This window comes from Rhincodon typus, chromosome 24, assembly GCF_021869965.1.
Source record: "Rhincodon typus isolate 14 chromosome 24, sRhiTyp1.1, whole genome shotgun sequence".
NCBI classification, from domain to species: domain Eukaryota; kingdom Metazoa; phylum Chordata; class Chondrichthyes; order Orectolobiformes; family Rhincodontidae; genus Rhincodon; species Rhincodon typus.
The window spans coordinates 6,686,390-6,708,731 of record NC_063355.1 but is presented as its reverse complement, the minus strand read 5'-3'; the positions used below and the strand labels follow the sequence as shown (position 1 = coordinate 6,708,731).

At 41.6% G+C, this 22,342-nt stretch overlaps 1 pseudogene; it reads right to left on the bottom strand.

Moving 5' to 3' along the window:
• Positions 1 to 17,369: 17,369 nt before the first annotated feature.
• Positions 17,370 to 21,234, bottom strand: LOC109923414 (annotated as a pseudogene).
• Positions 21,235 to 22,342: the final 1,108 nt, after the last annotated feature.

Here is a 22,342-nt window from a genome sequence, read left to right as displayed (position 1 = left end):
AGGGTCGAGAAGCTGAATGGTCTACTCCTATTCCTATGTTCCACAGTTTTTCCATTGGTCGGTCATGACACCAAGGTAGGTTGTGAAAAGAAATCTGGCAAATAGGTAACAAATGGGGTTGAGCAAAGGGCACTAACTTTCAATTGAATTGGAACATCCTGGTGTGGGCGTTTTGCGCAACTTGCGCTCATTCCACTGCAGGTTGATTATCAATGAAATTCCAATAATATCTCACAGAGCCAGGATGGTAGGAACGAATCTTTGGATTGATGAGTTAATAGGCGATAGATCAGTAACGCAGCGAATGGTAGGTTCATGGTTTGTGGGTCCAAAAGGAGCCTGTGAACGAGTATGGAATTAAATTCTAATCATTACTGACTCTGCTTTCGCTTCTTCACCAAAGTATGCGATGATTACTGTTTCCTCCCTTTTGCTTAGTTTAACATCTGTTATCGCTGCTGATTAAACATTTCTTACCTTGGGGATAAACCTTTATTTAATTTCACTGTGCAAGTTTGACAAAAACTGTGAAACTTTCCTTCAGTTTCTGACGGGATACAGCACCAGGAAAAGGTTGCCTCTTTATTTCCATGGGAATCAGCAAGACCTGTTGAGTATTTCCAGCATTTTCGTGTTTTTATTCTAAAGGTTAAATTAGTTGAAGCTAAGATTCAAGTTCTTTGTAATGTTTATCATTTCATGTTTGATTCAAGATATATTGTTGCAAATAGTTGCAGAAATGTATAAAGCGGCTTCCTATTGAAAGAAAATAATGTGCCAACTAAAATGTGCTTTATGCCGTCCGTTTTGTGAAACTGGGTGATATGTCAGGAAACAGCGTGTATTATAGGCATTTGTATTTATTGGAAGGATTTTCACTTGATAGTGTGACAGAATTTTTGTATATAAAACATTTTCTGAGATTTCAAACTGTGATTTCTACGGGTTATCCATTGGCTAAATTACGATGTCAAAATTTGAGTTTGATTTCTTTGCCTTCTATAGTACCGTCACTTAAACTTCGCCCCAGTGCTCACAGCAGGACGATCTTCTACCTCTCGTCAATAAATGAGGAGCTGGAAAAGCACAGCAGATCAGATAACATCCGAGGAGCAGGGAGGTCAATGTTTCGGGCCGAAACCCTTCTTCAGGACGTCAGGGCCTAAACTCTCCCATGTCCCATCCCCCTACCCCACACACCAGATGTTATTTCCACATAGCCTGCCATTACACACTACCTATTGTTAGTAACTAACTGTCCCATTAACAGCTATTCACCCTCCTAGCCAAACTTTTATCAACTGATTTGTTTATCCAACTGCTCTTCTCTCTCTTTGGGCCCTATCGTTTATTCCTATCCCATCCCCCTTCCTATCTTCTGCATATAATTCAACGTTTTTCTGCCTAACATCAGTTCTGAGGAAGGGTCACCGGGCCCGAAACGTTAATTCTAATGTTTTTCTTCACAGATGCTGCCAGACCTGCTGAGCTTTTCCAACAACTTCTGTTTTTGTTATCGATGAATACATGGGCCTGACATTGAACTCTTCCGCTTCGATTTATTGGTTCAAAAAAACCCCAAAATTAACGAGAAGGTATAAACGCTTCTCTCGGCGGCCGTCCCTAAATATGCATAGATTGTAACAAAGTTGTTTGGACCTGATTCAACGCTGGGACTTCAGCGATTTATACAATACATTAATGGCTTCATTCAAGTGAAAAAAAAATGTATCCAAGTTTGCTGATAGTACAAACGTAAATGGGAACGCAGACTGCGAGGAGGAGGAGGACACAAACAGCCTGAAATACATAAAGAAGCGTTGACTGAATCCGAAATAATGCTAAAGTTCAATGTGGGCAAATGTGAAGTATCCACCTGTTAGAATAAACAACAAAGCAGATTATTTATGACCTACATGAAAAGTCGAAATATTAATGGCCACAAAGTTTTCAGTGTACTAGTATGAGGAATACAGAACAAGTACAGCAAACAATTTGCAAAGCAAGGGGATTGGAGAGTAAGACCAAATAACTTTCTCTCTAATTGCATGCGAATAGCCTGTAGGTATGGGAGAAGGGTGTCGGGTGGTGCAGTGCATACTTTGGACTTCATATTTAAAGAAGGATATCCTTGCATTGCAGCTGCTACAGGAAAGGGTATTTTGATAACTTCCTGGAGACACAGGGTTGTCCTATGATGTGAACCTGAGTATATTACGTCCATATTTTCTGGAATTCCCTCGAATGAAAGTTCACCTCATTGAAACATAACATTTTCTGAACGGCTTTGAGCTGCTAGGCACTGAAAAGGCAAAGTCCCGTAACTTTCAACCAGAATTCAGACATCACGGTCTCAGTTCAAAGTGAAACAATTGACTTTATTTTGTCATCAAAACCTCCTTGAGAAACAATGAAGATCAAACCACTACAAAGCACTTGCAAAGACTTGCTGATTTGTCGTCTTTTAAAATATTAAACGTTTACCACTTCACTGATTACTTGCATGTTATTGTAGGATAGTGGGACAATTGGCAATGACTGCAGTTTATGCGGAACAGGACCAACAGACATGGTCTGAATTCGCAATTAACTATAAATAAAGAAGGCGACGGGAAGTTAGAGGGGGAAATCATCTTGCTGCCTGTGCCCGTGGGCGGTTATCACAAAGAGGGCGGGGCGAGTGAATGTGATGGATGATGAAGTCTATTTGTATCTTTCTGGTATCCATGACCTGTCCTCTCCTGCCCCACAGGCCATGCTCAATGGCAGATAATTCGGCGCTGGGTTGCTATAGGACTAAGTTGCAGCCGCTGTAAGTTCAGCGATCTGCTCTTGTAAATACACTGGTTGGCAGAGCAGGCGCAGTCTGGACCGAATGTAACATCCTGATTCAAGAGGGCCGGCATGCCAGCAGTGTAGGAAAGACCTGCGACCAGATTCTAGCCTCAAAACATTTAATTCTTTTTCGAACAAATCAAAATTTTCCCAAAGCATCTGTTGCTTTCTGCAAGTAGGTTATCACCGTCTCATTCGCAAAACATGTGCACCTGCCGTTCTAACTTCTTCTTGAGATCGATCTGACATCGAGACTTTAGTGAATATCGTAAAACTTGTACCTGCCAAATATGCAGGTGACTCACCGTCTGTTTTGGACAGCTGCGACGAACTTTCTTCTGTTGAGCCCATGACATGAGCTTCGCGGACACCTTGCTCAGGGTGAGGGTCATGGAGATGGAGATGGAGAGGCAGGGTTTCGATCAGCACAGACTCTCCCTTCTGCGCCCCCTGCTGTTCCATTCCATGATGTCTCCCTTCCGACTTCAAAAGATTTCCAGATCACCTTTGTCGAAAGATTCTGCTCCTTCAACAACATTCCATCATAGACACTAAGCGGCTGCCACTGCTGGCTGACTGTCATCACCAGCTGATCTGCATATTGACCCTGTGGACCGCTCAGAGCAGTGCATTTATAAATGTTTTTTAGATGTTGTAACTGTACCCGCATCCACCACTTCCTCTGGAAGTTCATTCCACTCATGAACCACTGTCTGTGTAAAAAAAAAGTTGCGCCTCGTGTCTTTTTATAATTTTTCTCTGCCCACTTTAACAATATGTTCCCTAGTCTTGAAATACCCCATCATAGGGAAAAGACACCTGCCATTCACCTTTTCCGTACCGTCATGGTCTCACAAAACTTCTGTAAAGTCACCCCTCAACCTCCTATGCTCCAGTGAGAAAAGTCTCAGCCTATCCAGCCTCTTTCTATAACTCAAACCCTTCATTCCCAGCAACATCCTGGTAAATCTCTTCTGAACCCTCTCCAGCTTAATAATATCCTGCCATAACAGGGCGACCAGAACTCCAGAAAAGGCTTCACCAACATACTGTACAACCTCAACATGAAGTCCCAAATCCTATACTCAAAGTCGGAGCAATGAAGGCAAATGTGCTAAACACCTTCTTAACCACCCTGTCTACATGTAATGCACACTTTGTTCCCGAATTATGTTCCCGACCCCCTCGGTCTGTCTGATCTATAATAGTACCCAAGGCCCTACTTTTCATTGTATGAGTCCTGCCCTTGCCCTTGTTTGTTTTAGCAAAATGCAATACCTCACATTTATTCAATTAAACTCCATCTATCACTCCTCAGCGCATTGACCCAATTGTTCAAGATGTTGTTGTAATCTTGGATAATCTTCTTCATTTTCCACTACACCGCCAATTTTGGTGTCATCCGCAATCTTACTAACCGTACCTTCTATATTCACATCTAATTCATTCGTGTAAGTGACAAACAGAAGTGGACTCAGTGCCAATTCCTGTGGAACAACGCTGGTAACGGGCCTCTAGTCCGAAAAACAACCCTCTACCAACACTTTGTCTCCTACCGTAAAGGTAATTTTGTATCCAATTGGTGAGCTCACTCTGAATCCCATGTGATCTAACTTGCTAATTAGTCTACCACGCGGAACCTTGTCAAAGGCTTTACTGAAGTCCAAGTAAACATCCTAACATTAGATTGAACCCTGTTCGGTAATCCCCAATATCGCCAACTCGCCCTGTTAGGTGAACTAATTCAGGAACGTTTCCCATTCCCGAGGTTGGGAGTTCGTTCTAAGACGTCGGAATCCGGATCCAGAAAGTGGGGTTGTGGTTTCAGTATTTTTGCGTTGGGAACTCGCACTCCCAGCTGTATGAATACACTCAATCAAAGAGCGCACTGTAGGTTAAAGATCTGCTCTTTGATTTCCGCTCAGTCATTAATAGAACCCATGCGGGAATATTTACAGTGAACTTTCAGAACAAATCATTGGCCCGATTAGAGGTGAAATGATCCGAAGCCAGGCAGGCGCCCACAGAATTGGGTCAATGAGCCCCTCGATTCCTCAACGAAATTCAAACGCCACCAATCCGGTGTCAGCTCGTCTAAACCCCCAGCCAATCGGAGTCTTCTTGGTATTTCGTTTCAGTTTCCAAATGATCTGAATGTGATTGGACAGCGCCGTGTATTGAGAATGGTGGAGGGGGCCAGTTTCTGGCCACTCGGTTACTGATGACCTATTACCAAACTGATGTTTTAAAGTTCTGGATTCAATTCCAAGCTTGTAAAAAAAAAGCCAGCATAAACAACGAACACCAACCCCAAAAAGGACCCTCTCCATAACTGTGCCTTCCTGGCTGAGAATCTGGTTTGCCGATTGGAGCACTAACCCCTCAGTCAAAGAGTACTCAACAGACATTCTGCGCTAGTGACCCTCCGGAGAAGACATGTAACCTCCCATTTGCGTTCATAGGCAGCAAGTAATAATGATATCGGATACATTAATTGTGCAATAGATGACCTTTCATTTTCTGCACTTCATATATTCGTTATTAAATAATTGCCCGTTCCTCAATTATTTCCCCCAGTTTAACCCTATATTGTTCTTCGTCTGTTAAACAACTGCGCAATGATAAGATGCATTCAAACCCTCTGCTGGAATGCACTGCTCAGCTTTGGAATCTAGCATTTAGCGTTCAGTTACAAATGCCACCATTGTTTTCTTGACTCCGTGGTCCAAATGACAAAGATATTAATTGACATATGTCCTCAATTGAACTTCATTGGGCACCTAAAGTGGTTTGGTGAGTTCGATTGGCTGGATAAGTGGTTTGTGATGCAGCCTGGCGCTAATGGCGCGGATTCAATTTCCGCACCAACTGCGATTACCATGAAGGTCCCTTCTTCTCGCATTCTGGCACCTTGCCTGTCGCGTGATGATCCTCAAATTTTGTTATAACTATCAGGTTATTCCAGTCATTTAGTTTGACTCCAGCACCACTTTGTTTTTAATTTTGTTTTGATTATCTCTCTGCCTCACTTGATCGGATTATAGGTCATGCCTTCGCTGGTTATTCAGCTGTTGACATTTTACTCGCTGTCTAACTCTCTTGGTCACCTGCAGAGACTTATTATCCGACAATCCACTCACACCAGTTGTATGATCTTTTCATCTCTCTGCCCATGATCTCTCTGCCTATAAACTCTGTGTCTGTGTACTCTTCTCTCTCACTGCACCTGACAAAGGGGTTGCGCTCCGAAAGCTTGTTAAAATCACAAAAATAAAGGTGTTAGACTATAATCTGGTGTAGTGCGATTTCTGACGTTGATTCTCAAATTAAACGTCGAGCGAACTTTTCCCTTGAAAGAGAGAGCAAACTCTGAGAACACCATTTACAGGAATCTGATTCCAATTCCTTTGCCATGTGAAGCATTTTATGAGCACTAAGCCTCTTAACAATTTACGTTTTACAAATAAAATATATTGTATTCCTGTAACCTGCAGGCAATATATTCCTAGTTTGTTCAAGCAGCGAATGTAGCAATTGGAGCAAACACGGCCTTCTTTAAGTAAGGAGACACAATCTGCACACAGTTCTCCAGCTGTGACATTAATAATGTTTTATATAATTGTAGCGAAAATTCTTAGGTCTGAAACTCAAATTCCTTGCCAATAAATGGTAACATACCATTTGTCTTCCGAATTGCTTGCTATGCCTGCATGTTAATTTACTGTCATTCATTTATAAAGGCACTCACGGCTATCTGAATGTAAAGATCCCCAGATTTTCAACATCACTTTTCCAACCAATGTGAATAGCATCACATTTATTCATAATATCGTCTATCAGTCATGTCCTTGCCCAAATCTCAAAGCTTTCCATCTCCCTCCTGCAGCTTCTTTGTATCCTCCTCACAGATTGCTTTCCACCTGACTTTAATCATTATAACACTTGGTTGCATCGTGCTACTCAGCCTCCTCATTCAAGTTATTAAAAAATATTAGAAAATGTACAGGCACAAGTATTGATTCCTGTGACATGCTGCTCGTTAAAGCCTGTCAACCAGTAAACAGCCTTTTCATTATTCATGCCTGTTTCTTGCCTAGTAACCAATTTCGTTGTGACCAAGTCAATGAACACTGATTTAGTGTTTTAAACTTCTCTGTGGCAACTAATTGACCCTGTCATTTTGGAAGTCCTAATAAACCATATCTGTTGGTTCCACTATTTTAGCACCACAAGAACTGATACTTTTAAGTAACCTGTTCTTGACCTCGTCAATAACAAGGGTCAAGTATTTTTCTTATTGCTGACGTTAGGTTAATAGGCCTGGAAATCCTTACTTCTTTCATCTTTCTTAAATATCAGGGTTATGCTTTCTACCATCAAATTCTCAGAAACTTGAAAGCACAAGGAGTTTCTGGCAACTGAAAAAGAATGCATTTCTGCAGTTACCATTTTTAATCCCCAAGATACACGTCATCATGGATATTTTTCACTATACTCCTCCTAATTTTGTCTTTCTCAATTATGTCCTTCCGTAATCTCATCTGCTTGTTGGAAAACAACACTGCTCTGCCCAATCTCTCTTCATAACTGAAACTCTCCAGCCCAGGCAACATTTTGGTATATACCCCCTGCAACGTCTCCAAAATGACCATGGCAACAAGGAGCCATTCAAGATGTGGGGCGGGGTGGGGGGGATGTGGAGGAGGGGGGAAGGGGAGGGGAGAGAAATGTAGTGGTGATTGGGGATCGTACAGACAGGGGAATGGCGCTGTCCTCTGTGGCCAGGATGGAAAGTTTTTCCTGGTGCCCAGTTTCTGGGTGTTGAAGGAACTTGGAGTGTAAGGGGAAAGATCCAGTTGTCACGGTCCATGTAGGTACCAATCATATAGATAGAAAGAGGAAAGAGGTCATGCTGAGGGAATATGAGCAGCTCGGGGCTAAATTAAAAAAAGCAGAACCAAAATGTAATAATCTCTGGATTATTGCCTAAGGCAGGAGCAAAGTGCGCAGGTACAATGAGAATAACCACAAAAACGTGTGGTCAAAGACTGTGTGGGAGAAACAGGTTCAAACCCATGGGACACAGGCAACAATACTGGGGAAGGGGATGTGTGGGCAGCCATTCAATAGGACAGGCTACACCAGAATCATGCTGGGAGGACAGTTTTGGTGAATCACACAACTAGGACTTTACACTGAACAGTGGCGAGGGATGGTATAGCTTCAGTTACATGGATAATGTTAAGGTGGCGCGGAGGTCTCAGGAGAGATTATTAATGTTTTTCGAACATGTAATTGACAGTCAGCATGGAAATGGTCAGGAGTCTAACTTCAGGCACAGCAGATCAGAGAACAACTCCGAGAGGGGGCCAGTCGTTGCAGGATTGAGGCTCTTGTACTTAAATACATGCATTATACAATGCAAAGTAAATTAACTTGTAGTGCAGATTGAAATCGACAGCGCTTGTGGGTATCACAGTGTCAGCACGTTAGGGATGGGAACTAAATATCCAAGGATATAGAGTCACAGAGCTGTACAACATGGAAACAGAACCTTCCATTTAAGGTTAGAGCAAAGATTTCTAGCTCGGGTTGTGGGTGTGGTTGTTGACTTGCTTACCGAGCTGGCTTGTTTTCATTCAGACGTTTCGTCACCTTGCCAGGTAACATTATTACAGTGAAGCCTCCGATGAAGCAACGTTGTTCTACTCCACTTCGAATTTATACGGTCAGGTCTGTTGTGGTGAGTAGTGTCATTTCCGGTTTTATTCTGTATGGGTTTGTATATGGGGTCCAATTCTATATGTTTGTTGATTGCATTATGGGTTGAGAACCATGCCTCCAGGAATTCCTGTGTTTGTCTATGTTTGGGGCTTGGGCTACTATAGTTAGTTAGAGATGTGTAATTCAGAAGGACTATTGCCCGAAAAAGTGCCAGTACGTGGAATTCATGGTAAGATAAGAAGTGTAGAGTGAGCTTGGAATGTCCAGTGAAAAGTGGAGAAGTGGTGGTAGGAGTACTGGAGAAACTCTTGGCTCCAGGAACACAAATTAACCTTGGCAATTGTATAGCTGGATTACAGGTAGGAGTACTGCCTACTGTGGTTGGAAAGCCAGTGGAAAATCAGGAAACTGAGTTATTATAGGAAATATATCCTGGGATTTTTCCTGACTGTATGATAATAAGGTCACAAAGCCACCAGTTGAAACAAGAGGAGCAATCAAAGAATACAGATAAGGAAGTTCAAGTAGAATTATCAGAGACCAAGTTTAATTGTACAGTTGAGAAGAAACAAGAGAAGGTGGAGGACAAAGTGGATATGTTTAGCTCAGGGAAATGAATTGAGTTACAACAGAAAGATGAAAAACTGAAGCAATTGTATCAAAAAGCACACATAGAAGAAGAATCTGAGTGTATTCCTGAATGCTGCTATCTTAAAAATGATGTCTTTATGAGGAAGTGGAGACCATCACATATTCAGACAGATGAGAAATGAGCAAAAATTCATCAAGTTCTATTTCAAGTGGGTTATAGAAAGAAGGTGTTGCAGGTAGCACATGAATCACTAGTAGGAGGTCATTTAGGGGTAAGAAAACCTCAAGCCAAAATACAAAAACATTTTTACTGGCCTGGACTGCACAAGGGTGTATTGAATTTTTCCAGACATGTCATTTGTGTCAGGTAATTGGAAAACCACAGGCATTAATAAAACCAGCACTTTTAATATTCATTCCTACATTTGAGAAACCTTTTACAAGGGTCTTATTGATTGCATAGGACCCCTACCTGAAACAAAAAGTGGGAATCAGTATTTGTTGACAATAATGGGTGTGTCCACTAGATTTCAGGAGGCTATTCCATTACACAATATCCCAGCTAAAACGATTGTAGAAGAGTTACTCAAATTTTTCACTTGATACGGATTGCCTGCAGGGATACAATCAGATCGAGGGTCAAATTTTACATCAAAATTATTCAGAGAAGTTATGGACAGTTTAGGAATAAAACAATTCAAATCCACTACATACCATCCAGAATCACAAAGAGTGCTAGAAAGGGAAAATCGAACATTAAAGACCACATTAAGGGCTTATATTCAATACTATCCAGATGATTGGGGTAAAAGAATTCTATTTGTACTTTTTTTTGCAAATAGGGATGTACCAAATGAATCGACCAAATTCAATCGATTAGAATTGGATTGGGCACTAACTGAGAGGCCACTGAAATTATTTAAGGTGAAAATGTTGAGTCAGAATTCAGAGACCACACATTTGGACATTGTGTCAAATTTTAGGGAATGATTAAATAGAGTGGGGGAGTTGGCTAGACAGCATGTAAAAATAACACAGCATATGATGGAACAGGAAGCAGTCAAGAGATCAAAAATTCACAATTTTGCTAGCGTGGATAAAGTGTTAATGTTACTTCCAGTGATAGGTGAACCTTTAGAAGTGGACCTTATCAAATCAAAAGGAGGTTGAGTGACCTGAACTATTTGATAAGGGCTTCAGATAGAAAGAAGACTTACAGAATGTATCATGTGAATATGCTCAAATGGTATTTTGGTAGGGAAGGAAAACAAAAGGAGAATGTGTTACTAGTTACAGCACAGAGTGGAGAGCCAAGTTCAGAGGCTTCTGAATTGGACATTCCTCAAATTACATTGGACAATGAGGAAGTTCTCAAAAAATGGGATATGTTATTGAGTTACCTTCCAGAGGAAAATCGAAATGACCTGAAAGAGTTATTACTATTGCATTGGAAGATATGTGGGAATATGCTAGGAAGTATTAATTTAATTATGCATGATGTAGACATAAGAAATGCTGTTCCAATTAAGCAACATCCTTATAGGCTTAACCCTCTAAAGTGTAGACTATTGCAAAGTCAATGCGGGTTTTGGCAGGCAGTAACTAGTGGGGTGCCACAGGGATCAGTTCTGGGACCCCATCTATTCACAATATATATTAATGATTTGGATGAGGGAACAAAATGTAACATCTCCAAGTTTGCAGATGATACCAAGTTGGATGGGAGGGTGAACTGTGATGAGAACGCAGAAACCCTTCAGCATGATCAGGACACATTGGGTGAGTGGGCAAATCAATGGCAGATGCAGTATAATTTAGATAAATATAAAATTATTCACTTTGGAAGCAAAAACAAGAAGGCAGATTACTACCTGAACAGCTGTAAATTGGGAGAGGGGACCATGCAGCAGGATCCGGTTGTCCTTGTGCACCAGTCGCTGAATGTAAACATGCAGGTGCAGCAGGCAGTAAAAAAAGGCAAATGGTATGTTGGCCTTCATTGTAAGTGGAGCATTTATACAGGGCATTGGTGAGGCCACATCTAAAATATTGTGTGCAGTTTTGGTCTGAGGAAGGATGGTCTGAGGTTTCTTGAGGAAGTATGCTCTTGCTCTTCAGGGAGTGCAGCAAAGGTTTACCAGGCTGATTCTGGGGATGGTGGGACTGATGTATGAGAAGAGATTGACTAGGTTGGAATTGCTTTCGGAGGAGTTCAGTCAAATGAGAGGGGATCTCATACAGGCTTCTAACATGACTAGACAGGGTAGATGCAGGGAGGATGTTCCCGATGGTTGGTGTGTCCCAGTCACAATCACAGTCTGAGGATTTGGGGTAGACGATTTAGGATGGAGATGAGAAGACATTTCTGCACCTAAAGAGTGGTGAGCCTGTGGAATTCATTACCACAGGAAGTAATTGATGCCAAAACATTGAATGTATTCAAGAGGCTGCTAGATATAGCACTTGGGGCGATGGAATCAAAGGTTATGGGGAGAAAGCAGGATTAAGTTATTGGTTTGAAAGATCAGCCAAGATCATGATGAATGGTGGAACAGGCTTGAAGGGCCGAATGGCGCCCCTGCTCCTATCTTGTATGTTTCTACGCTACAACGTCTGATTTCACGTTTGGAAGACTGTATTGAGAAGGTGGGAAAAGCAACTTATATTTCTAAGTTGGACTTACTCAGAGGATACTGGCAGGCACCTTCATCCGAAAGAGTGAAGTCAATTGTGGCTTTTGTGACACCAAATAGACTATCAATTTAAAGTAATGACATTGAGCCAGCCACATTTCAAAGATTAACAAATAAAGTCATTGCTGGATTACACAGCTGTAAAGTATACATCAACGACCTGGTGATTCTTAGTCACACATGGAAGGAACATTTACAGCATTTATCAGAATTTTCAATCGACTTTGGTAGGCAGGCTTGGTGATAAACCTGGCTCAGAGTGAATTCGCCAAAGCCTAAGTTATGCTCCTGGGCCATGTTATTGGACATGGACAGATGGCCCCATGGAATGTGAACACAAAGGTTATTGGGGAGTTTCCCATACCATTAACGAAGAGAGCAGTACTCTGATTCCTGGGATTGAGTGGGTTTTATCAAAAATTCGTGCTGAATTTTAGCAGTGTACAGATAATTTCAGGGGACAGCAGACTGTCAGAAGGCATTTGACAGCCTGAAAGCTATGTTAACCAATGCCCAGTATTAGCCACACCTAATTATCTGAAGCCATTCAAGGTGGCTGTTGGTGCAGGTGAAGTGGGTGTTGATGCTATACTCTTACAAGAAGACGACAAGAAGGTAGAAAGACCAATTGAATATTTCTCCAGGAAATTGAATATTCATCAACAGAAATATTCCATGGTTGAGAAGGAGACCTTGAGCTTGGTGTAGACATTACAACATTTCACCATTTTTATTGCCAGTAGTATATTTGAGATAATTGTATATACTGATCATTATCCATTAAAGACTTTGGAGAAACTTAAGGACAAAAGTTCCAGACTGTTTAGATAGAGCTTGTATTACAGGCATACAATTTGAAAATTATACACGCGATAGGACAAGTATACATTATTATCGACATGTTGTCACGCCTGGATGAAGAAAGATGGAGGCGTTCGGTGGCAGGAGTAAACGGACTGAAATTGAATGTAGTCATAAATATTTGCATGTTTACAGTTAATGTAGTGCATATGTATTGTAGTGTACAAATAGAAAAAGACTAAGGTTTTTTAAAATAAAGCCATCTTTGTATATTGATCAAAGACAGAAGTTGATGGAAAAGCTCTGAGGGTCTGGCAGCATCTATGAAGAAAAAGATCAGAGTTAACGTTTCAGGTCCAATGACTGTTCCTCAGTTAACTCTTTTTTTTCTTCACAGATGCTGCCAGACCTGCTGAGCTTTTCCACCAACTTCTGTTTTTGTTCCTGATTTACAGCAACCACAGTTCTTTCGGTTTTTATTTTGCATATTGATTGTTCATTTTTGTAAGGGAGGAGGTGTGATGATGCTGTCACTTTAAAAAAAGGTTATTTTGCCATTGGTTTTTTCTAAGAAAGGTTGTAAAGGCAGAAGTACCGAAGGGTCTGGAGAGTTACAGTTTAACAATTGAAGGGGAGTGGTCAGTTCTCCCAGTTCAGGTTTCTTTCTAGTGTTTTTTTTTGCAGTAGAAGACGCAAGGTGTTTTGAGTACCAGAAGTGTTGCAAGCTTCAATAAAGTCTTCCTCTGACTTTCTCTGAAATCTCTCTCTGAATGTTGTTCCCTCCTGCCTATAAGAATCTGTGTTTGAATTAGCATTTTTGCCAAAGGATGTGTTTATAGGATGTTACTATAATAGAACAGTTAATTAGTTAAGCTGCTGTATCGAGCCAGTTAGGTTTTCCAATATTTAAGTTACTCTAAATTCTGCTTGCTTTTGTTCGTGTTTCAACTGCAGTGTTTAAATAAATTTTGTCTTGCTTACAGTCGAGTGGTTTGACAAGTTGTGTCACACCTGGAACATGCACTTCACACCTGCCTTCAGATAAGAAAATGTTAGGGTCTAGGCTACTTTCTTAAAATATTTTGAGGGAGTCTGGCCTGGTCCATAACATTTAGGCTTCAGTGGAATCAGGAAGTGTCCCAGAGGACTGAAAATGGCTCATATAACAATGTAATGTTTAAGAAGGGGGCGAGGCAGAAGATAGGAGAGTATAGGGTGCTTATCCTGGCATCAGTAAGATTTTAGAATGCCAGGATGAGATTGTATAGTATTTTGAAGAGTAAGGTAAAATAGGGTGAAGTCAGCATGGTTTGACAACCTTGCTAGAAATCTTTGAGGAGGTAATGAGTAACTTCGACAAAGGAGAACTAGTGGACTTTGTCTCTTTGGATTTCCAGACGAGATTTGACAAAGTGCTGCACAGGAGGCCATTAAGTAAGGTAAGAGTCCATGGTGTTAGGGGCAAGGTACTGGCATTGATAGAGGATTGGTGACAGGTAGAAGACAGAGTGTTGGGGTAAAATATGCCTTTTTTAGGATGGCAGCTGGTGACTAGTGGAGTTCCACTTGGGTCTGTGTTGGGATCGCAACTATTCATAATATACCTTAACAATATGGACAAATGAACTGAGGGCATTGTTGCTAATTTTGCTGACGGCACAAAGACATGTGGAGGGGCAGGTAGAGTTGAGGATGCAGGTGGGCTGTATAAGGACTTGGACAGGCTAGGAGAGTGGCTAACGAAGTGGTGGAAGGACTACAATGTATGAAAGTGTGAGGTTATTGCATTTTGGAAGGAAGAATAGAGACGTAGTCTATTATCTAAATGGGAAAAGTTTCGGATATCTGATGGGGACTTATGAGTCCTCATTCAGAATTGTCTTAATGTCAACATTTAGGCTCAATGACAATTAGGAAAGCAAATGCAATGTTAGCACTCAGTTGAAGCGGGCTAGACTACAATTCCAGGGACATTCTGCTGAGGGTATGTAAAGCTCTGGTCAGACCGCATTTGGAAAATTCTGAGCAATTTTAGGCCCTCCAGTTGAGAAACGATGTGCTGGCTTTGGAGAATATCCGGACGAGGTTTGCCAAAATGAACCGGACACGAAGAGTTTGTTATGTTATGAGCAGTTAGGCGCTGCGCGTTTGTACACGATGAAGGTTAGACGGATGAAGCGTGATCTGTTTGTTACTGACAGAATACTGAGACACTTGGAGGGAGAGAACGTAGAGAAGATGTTTTCACTAGTAAGAAAGTCGGATATGAGGGTACAGCATCAGAGTGAACGCGGTGGGGAAGAAGCCCTTTAGAAAGATGGAGCAGATTCAACTGTCCAAATAGCATGATTCTGCTTCTATGTCCTATTGGTTGGAATTACGATAAAGCCATGTGTGGACTATACTGGCAACCATAGAGAGACATTAGGACTGCGTGATTGGGCCTTGAAAATATTTTGGAAAAAGGTTTCTGCAAAACAGCCCGTACAATGGGTTAAAATGATGCCCAAGTGTCGATATGCCATCTGATCAACATTTCTCTCCTCCACGGAAATATCCTCTTCTCGGCACGTGCGATTCAGATTGAAAACAGAATATGAAATTTAGAAAAGAAAACTTGTGGGTTAAGATCCTGAGAGAAAACAGCTAAACTCATGATGGGATGGCTGTGTTGCTGCCTGATGTATAAATATAGGGGACTGCGGGTACTCTGATCAATAGAAACAACGTGGCCCGTTGGGAGACGAAAATCCCGGTGGTGCAAGTAATTAGGTTGAATGTAAGAACTGACACCGTATGTAGTAGACCTGAGGGGTATGAGAATGTCTTCATTACACTTTCAACGATAGCCAGACTGTGATGACAACTGACCAGATTGGGGAGGGCTCCGGAATATAAAGCCAAAGAACCCACAGCAGTGAAACCATGGGCTGGAGAGCTCCGGGGAACAATGATTTTGGCGTGTATGGACAGGCAATGTAGAATGATGCATGTACCGCTCAACAAGCTTCATACACCCAGGGCAAAATAGCGTTCTTGATTGGCCCTACATCTACAAAACCTTCATTCGGTCTAACACGGACTCTCAGTAGCAGCTGTGTGTAACATCAATAAAGTCCACTGCAGAAATTCACAAGGCTCCTTAGACAGCACCTACTGAATCCACGACCACTTTTGCCTGGAAGTACAGTAGATATCTGGTAACACAACCGATTTTCCCTCCAAGCCACATCTAACTTGGAAATATATCACCTTAAGTGTCATTTGGCCATAATTCTAGAGTTCCCTCACATCATTGAGGGCATTTCCACACCAAATGGTCCACAGTGGTTGCAGAACATCATTCAGACCCACATTCTCAAGGACAATTAGGGATAGGCAATAAATGCTGGCCTAGATAGCAGAGCCCACAAACACACAAATTTTTTTTTTTTCTCTCTCTCTCTCTCTCTCTCTCTCAACACGAAGCAATCCTTTACCCCAGTTGGGAAGGCATCAGTATTTGAAGGAGCAGGGACAATGTTCAAGCCAACCACTCGGTAAATGAAATGATGCATTTTTCCCTGGGGTCACCAGGGAAGTAGGATTCATTGAGCCATATTACTGGATATATAGGCCATGATTAGATATACAGTGAGCCATCTCCTTGTTATACGGAATTAGTTCAATTTAGGAAACCTAGTCGCCATGGACGAGTTGGGCTGAAGGGCCTTTCAATCGACCTGATCGGATGCATAGTTGTAAGCGAATGAACATTGGCGTTTCAGTTATCACCGGAAAGTCCGTAAAAAACTGGTCACATACAACTCGATCTCGAGATACTCGTCTGAAACGGTTTTGCCCGAGTCTTGTCTTATCACAGCAATGGAATACTAGTAATAAAGCTGTTTCTTCGGTCCCAGTCCTCTCTGCCAAAACCTAGTGTCACCCGCCCCGTCACCGTAGGGCTCCGCGGTTTAAGCCCCAGCTCACGAATGAATTGTTGTTCTTTCCATTCACATGTTGATCAGCAGCGAGTTACATTGCGAGATTAGCTCAGTCCCTCTAAGTCTGGCGCACACAACCTTTTTTACGTCTTCATAAATTAGATCCAGCATTTGTTTACTGTCTCAGATACTTTATCTCATTATGATTTCACAAACGGCCCGTGTTCATATTTATGAATTTCTCTGAATTTGTTTTCGTTTAGAAACGTTTATTTTTTTTAATGACTCTTGATTTGCTACTCCACTATCCGGCGGTCATTCCTCTCCCATTATCAATTACTTGGTGCTCCTTTGCTAAACTCTAAAATCCTCAGGCATGGTACATTTTTAGAAACACGGTTAGTCTCTTTTATTGATCTTTGCACACATAGATACAGTCACAAACACATTTTTGCATACAATCAGTCTCATACACACACAGCACTCACTTACGCACACGTTCACACGCATACACATACGCACTTAAACCGACTCTCACTGTCAGTTTCACTGACAGACTCGCTTTGGGGCCATGCGGAACAGTGTATTTCATCTGATCTTCGATCACTGCACATTTGTTTTCTTCCGGGAGGCTTAGTAATACTGATATCTCGATAGATTTGATTCATTTTGACAGAAATGAAAGAAAAAACACGAAAATGAGCGTTTGATGCTCGATCAATTGTTTTATTGAATTGCTGTGTTGGGATAGATTCATAATGATGAAGTACTTAAGATATAATCACATTATTGCTGTTTTTTAATCGACTTGATCGGATGCATAGTTGTAAGCGAATGGACGTGTTTCAGTTAACACCAATAAGTCTGTAAAAAAAACTGGACACATACAACTCGATCTCGAGATACTTGTCTGAAACAGTGTTGCCCGAGTCTCGCGTTTAACCCCACAAGAGTAAAGCTCGTGTGAGTTCCACTCTGTGGCTGACAGGATCAGATAACTGCTCACACTGAACGTGTTGTCCGTCTCCTGCTGAATCCGACTGGTCTCTGCACCGTCCCCCCTCACACTGCCATCTACCGTCCACTGAATCTCCACAGCGCCCAGGTTGAAACCGCTCACCAAACACGCTGTGGTCGCCTTATTCTTTTCCGTGATTTGAACCGATGAAGGAGGAAAGAGGGAGACTGATGGTTGCTGCGGACCTGTTTAAAATAGATTAGATTTAGTTGACTGAGGGACTGCGTATTTTTTTTTTGAAAACAGAAGGCTTCTTTTAAGATAATAAAATTTAAATTATGTCTTTCCGTGGAGTATAATAAAAAAAAGTTTACTTAGTTTTGCGTGCGTTTCAGTGTGTTAATTAATCTGAGAAATATTGAAGGTGACACACCTTCGTTTTGAAGTAACAAAGTTGAGATTTAAGACGGGCTGCAGTGATACATTGGGTCTGACCGACTTTACAGAGAACAAAACAACATATATCTTTTCTATTTCTGAACGGTACCCTGAATAACATAAACAAGATATTTGTGCAAATGTACAGCTGATTATAACACTTTATACAGCTCCATAGCTCTACATTGAGATGTCAAGGTGCCAGTAACTATTAGAAATAGTTATAGTCATATGAAAACATGAATCTATGTTAAATTTGTTCTGATGTGTTCCCATGTGAAAAAAATTGTGATCAGTTTTATTACAAGTGGAACAGGCAGCTTCAACTAGTGTAAAACGGGTGACTAATGGGCATATCTCATCTCCTCTTGACATTCAATGATATTGGTGTCGCATTTTACCCCCACACCAATATCTTGTAAGTTGTCATTGTCCAGAAACTGAACTGGAGCAGTCATATGCTTACAATGGTTACAAGAGCATGGAAGAGGCTAGGAAACCTCCAGCGAATGTCACACCTTCTGATTCCCACAAGTCTTGTAGGCCATTCAAATGCAGCTTTAGTAGCACTCCAGAAGCTCAACACCTGGCACCCCATCTACCACCTTAAATATTGTACCATGCACAAGATGCTCTACAGCAACTTACCAAGGCTCTGTCAACTGCACCATTCAAACACTAAACCTCTACCACCAGGAAGGACATGAACAGCACATGCATAGAAACACCACCACCTGCAAGTTCTCCGCCAAAACACACGCCAAGCTGTTCTCGAACTATATTACCGTTAATTCATTATGGCTGTTTCTAACTCCAGGAGCTCCCTCCCCTTTTACACCCCAAGGATTCCAGCGGCTCGTGAAATCTGCTCGCCACCAAATTCTCCACATCAATTAAGGATGGGCAATGAATGCTAGCCGAGCCACTGACACTGCCTTAAACCAGAGTCCACCACGCTTTCACAGCCCACACTCCCCCCTCACCCCACCCCGTCACACGTACACACACATGGCATGAAAGAAATCAACCAGAAATCAACAGAAATACCAACAGATAAGTGTAAATAGATTGCCCGCCCATTAGGAGCTGTTTTACTGTATAATAGGGGAGGCGATGGCATTATCGCTAGACTGTTAATCCAGAGACCCAGGTAACATTCTGGGGACCTGGGTTCGAATCCCGCCATGGCAAATGGTGGAATTTGAATTTAATAAAATATCTGGAATTAAGAATCTAGTGATAACCATGAATCCATTGTCGATTATCAGGGGAAAAACCCATCTGGTTCACTAATGTCCTTTAGGGAAGGAAACTGCCATTTTTACCTGGTCTGGCCTGCAATGTGACTCCAGACCCATAGCAATGCGGTTGACTCTCAACTGCCCTCTGGGCAATTAGTGATGAGGAATAAATGCTGCCTAGCCAGCGACACCCTCATCCCATTAATGAATAAAGAAAATTCTGCCACTATGCCAAAATCTCAACAATGAGCACTCGCATGAATGGGAGATTTATATATCTACTGCTCCTCAAGCAAGGATTATTTCTGCAAGATATTGTGCGAGTAAAGGTCCATTATTAAAAGATTCCCAATTCGCCTAATAGTGCACAGAATTGTAACTTTGATTCTGTTTCGGATTTTTCTGATCACTGATATTGAAATAACCAGCAAAAGAGATCAGATTCCCACAGCCTGCCTGTCGTACGCATTCTCAATGCAGTGGACTATCTGACAATGTCAACGATCCGAATGCAATAAAACGACTTAATCATGCTCCTAAACTCATTCTCACATCTGTGTTCATTTCTCCTAACCTTGTGCTCACACCTATTTTTATTTTAACAAGATTTTGTACAGATTCAGGGTTTCACCAGATTTTGTTGATTACAATTAGGACCACCGAATAGTCCATTAATTTCATTGTCACCCCACTTACGCTTCTTCAGAGAAGTATTCCTGCCTTATTTGTGGATCGTCTTGTGAAATCAAAGATTTCCATTGTGTCCTCCTCAATTAGCCGATAGGCGAAAAACGAAGCGTTTCCTCGACGCTTTGATTTTACCCTCTGAGCAGCGTTTCGTTCAGCATTCGGACTGAACTTCCGTTGTAATTCAAAGCGACTAGATTCAATGCAACAGCAATGCAGCTAGGAAAGTTAAGGGAGCCAGGAACGCAAAGCAACGATGGCTGAAGTTACTAGATCTGAACAAGTGTTACTGGACGTCACTACGGATGATCACGGAGCAGATATAGAGCTTCTTAAACATTAACAAAAAAGAAAACCCAAAGAAATGCCGATGCTGGAAATCTGAAACGAAAACAGAATTTACTGCAGAAACTCAGCTGGTCTGGCAGGATCTGTGGAGGCAACGCAGAGTTAACGTTTCGAGTCCAATTCTAATGAAGAGTCTCCGGACTTGAAACGTTAATTTTGCTTGCTTCCCATACATGCTGCCGGACCTACTGGGAGTATTTGCAGCAATTTATGTTTTTATTTCTTAAACATTCATCCGTCCTCTGGCACAGAGACACTGGCGCCAGTGTTCTAGATCATTTAGAATGAATTCATAGTTCCATTGTGAACATGATTTTACAACTGTTGCAAAATGAAACATTGAATTGTTGCAAAATGGAACATAGCATTTTACTTTTAAACGGAATCAAGTTTTGAATTCTATACGAAAAGGAGTTTTATTCACTGCGAATACTCAGCTTGGTGCCTGTGCCGAAAACGCAGATGTTGTGTATATATATATGACACAGCAATAGTCTGCGACGTCTCCCGATTCAACGTTGCTGATACTTAACGTTCCCGTGTTGCCGGATACAGCGCCCGAAAACCGTTCTGGAACACCCGAGGCTCTGTACGTTTCGCTTCTAGTGTAGTGATAAAGCAGATACCGTGGAACATTTCCAGATTTCTGCTGATACCAATAAAAGAAGTTGCCTCCTAAGGAAGCACCCGACAAGGTGCAACTTATCTGGACGGTCCCTCCGGTAGTAGCCGATTTTGAAGGCGGTTGATTTACCGTAAACTGTGGGCTTGAACCTGAAAGAAAACAGCGTCAAAAATCTTACTGCTGTGTTCTTTGATCAAATATTGAAATAATTGAATATGCACACACATGAAAGCTCACCCCAAACAACCTTCACAAAACAAATTTTACAGTGAATCGAAATGTGAAAATACTCACCTGCCACACAGAAATAGAATACAACAACAACATGCGCCCAGTCAGACATAGCGAAAAGATTAACGAGACCGCGATGGACTGACATCTGTTTGAGGGGATCGAATAAATACCTGAAAGGTTATCTCTTTTAATAGTCCCTGACAGCAAGAGGGCGTTGCCCTCTGCTTTTATGCAAATTAATAATTTCATCCCAGCCAATCAGTCTCTGAAACCTAAACACAGTCTCAAAATCTCTTCAGCAAACAGCAAATACAAGGAAGGTGATGGAAAAGCAAAATGCAGTGGTTGCGGAAATTCTGAGATTGGACAGAAATTGCTGGACATATCAGTTCAGGAAGTATCTGTGGAACGAGAAACTGCATTCATATTTCATTTGGTGACCTTTCTACAGAAGCTAAAATCACTGTTGTCCGTAACTGAAGCACTCTACCAGCACATTTTCTGTACATGCTATTCTGGGGAATTGGATTTGAATCCTCGAAACAAATAGCAATGAAATGTCAGGAACAGATTTAACATTTCGAATCCAAAGACTCTTCTTCAGTTCCGCAGAACTTGAAACGTTATCTCTGTTTAGTCTCCGCTGATGCTGCCAGACCTGCTGTGCTTCTGCAGTACTGTCTGTTTTTATTTATGATTTCCAACATCCGCGGTATTTTATGTTTATATAAAATGTAATTTAGCTCCTGAAGCTCGCGGCGCCTCTTTGATACATCTACCCAATACCCAAGAGGCTCAGTTTTTCGGGTAGAGAGATAGCGAGTCCACCCAGTATTGACTCCGATCCATTAACAGGACAACTCATCACTGGGAAGGCGTCGACCAGAAATGCTTCCCAAACAGGATACTTGCACCTTTTTCTGTTTATTCTCTGAATTTCAACATCTGCTGCATTTTGATTTTCTATCACTGCCGTGTTTATTCTATGAATTTCAACATCTGCTGCATTTTGATTTTCGATCACTAAGTGTTTATTCTCTGAATTTCAACATCTGCTGCATTTTGATGTTCTATCACTGTCGTTTTCTGTCACCTTCCTTGCAGTTACTGTTCTCTGAAGAAATTTTGAGATGGTGTTTAAGAGTGATTTGTTGAGTTGAATGCATCAATTGATGTTAGTTTTAATTCTGAGATAGATAAATGTTGCTAAGCAAAGGTGGTAGGGGATATCGGCCAAAGTC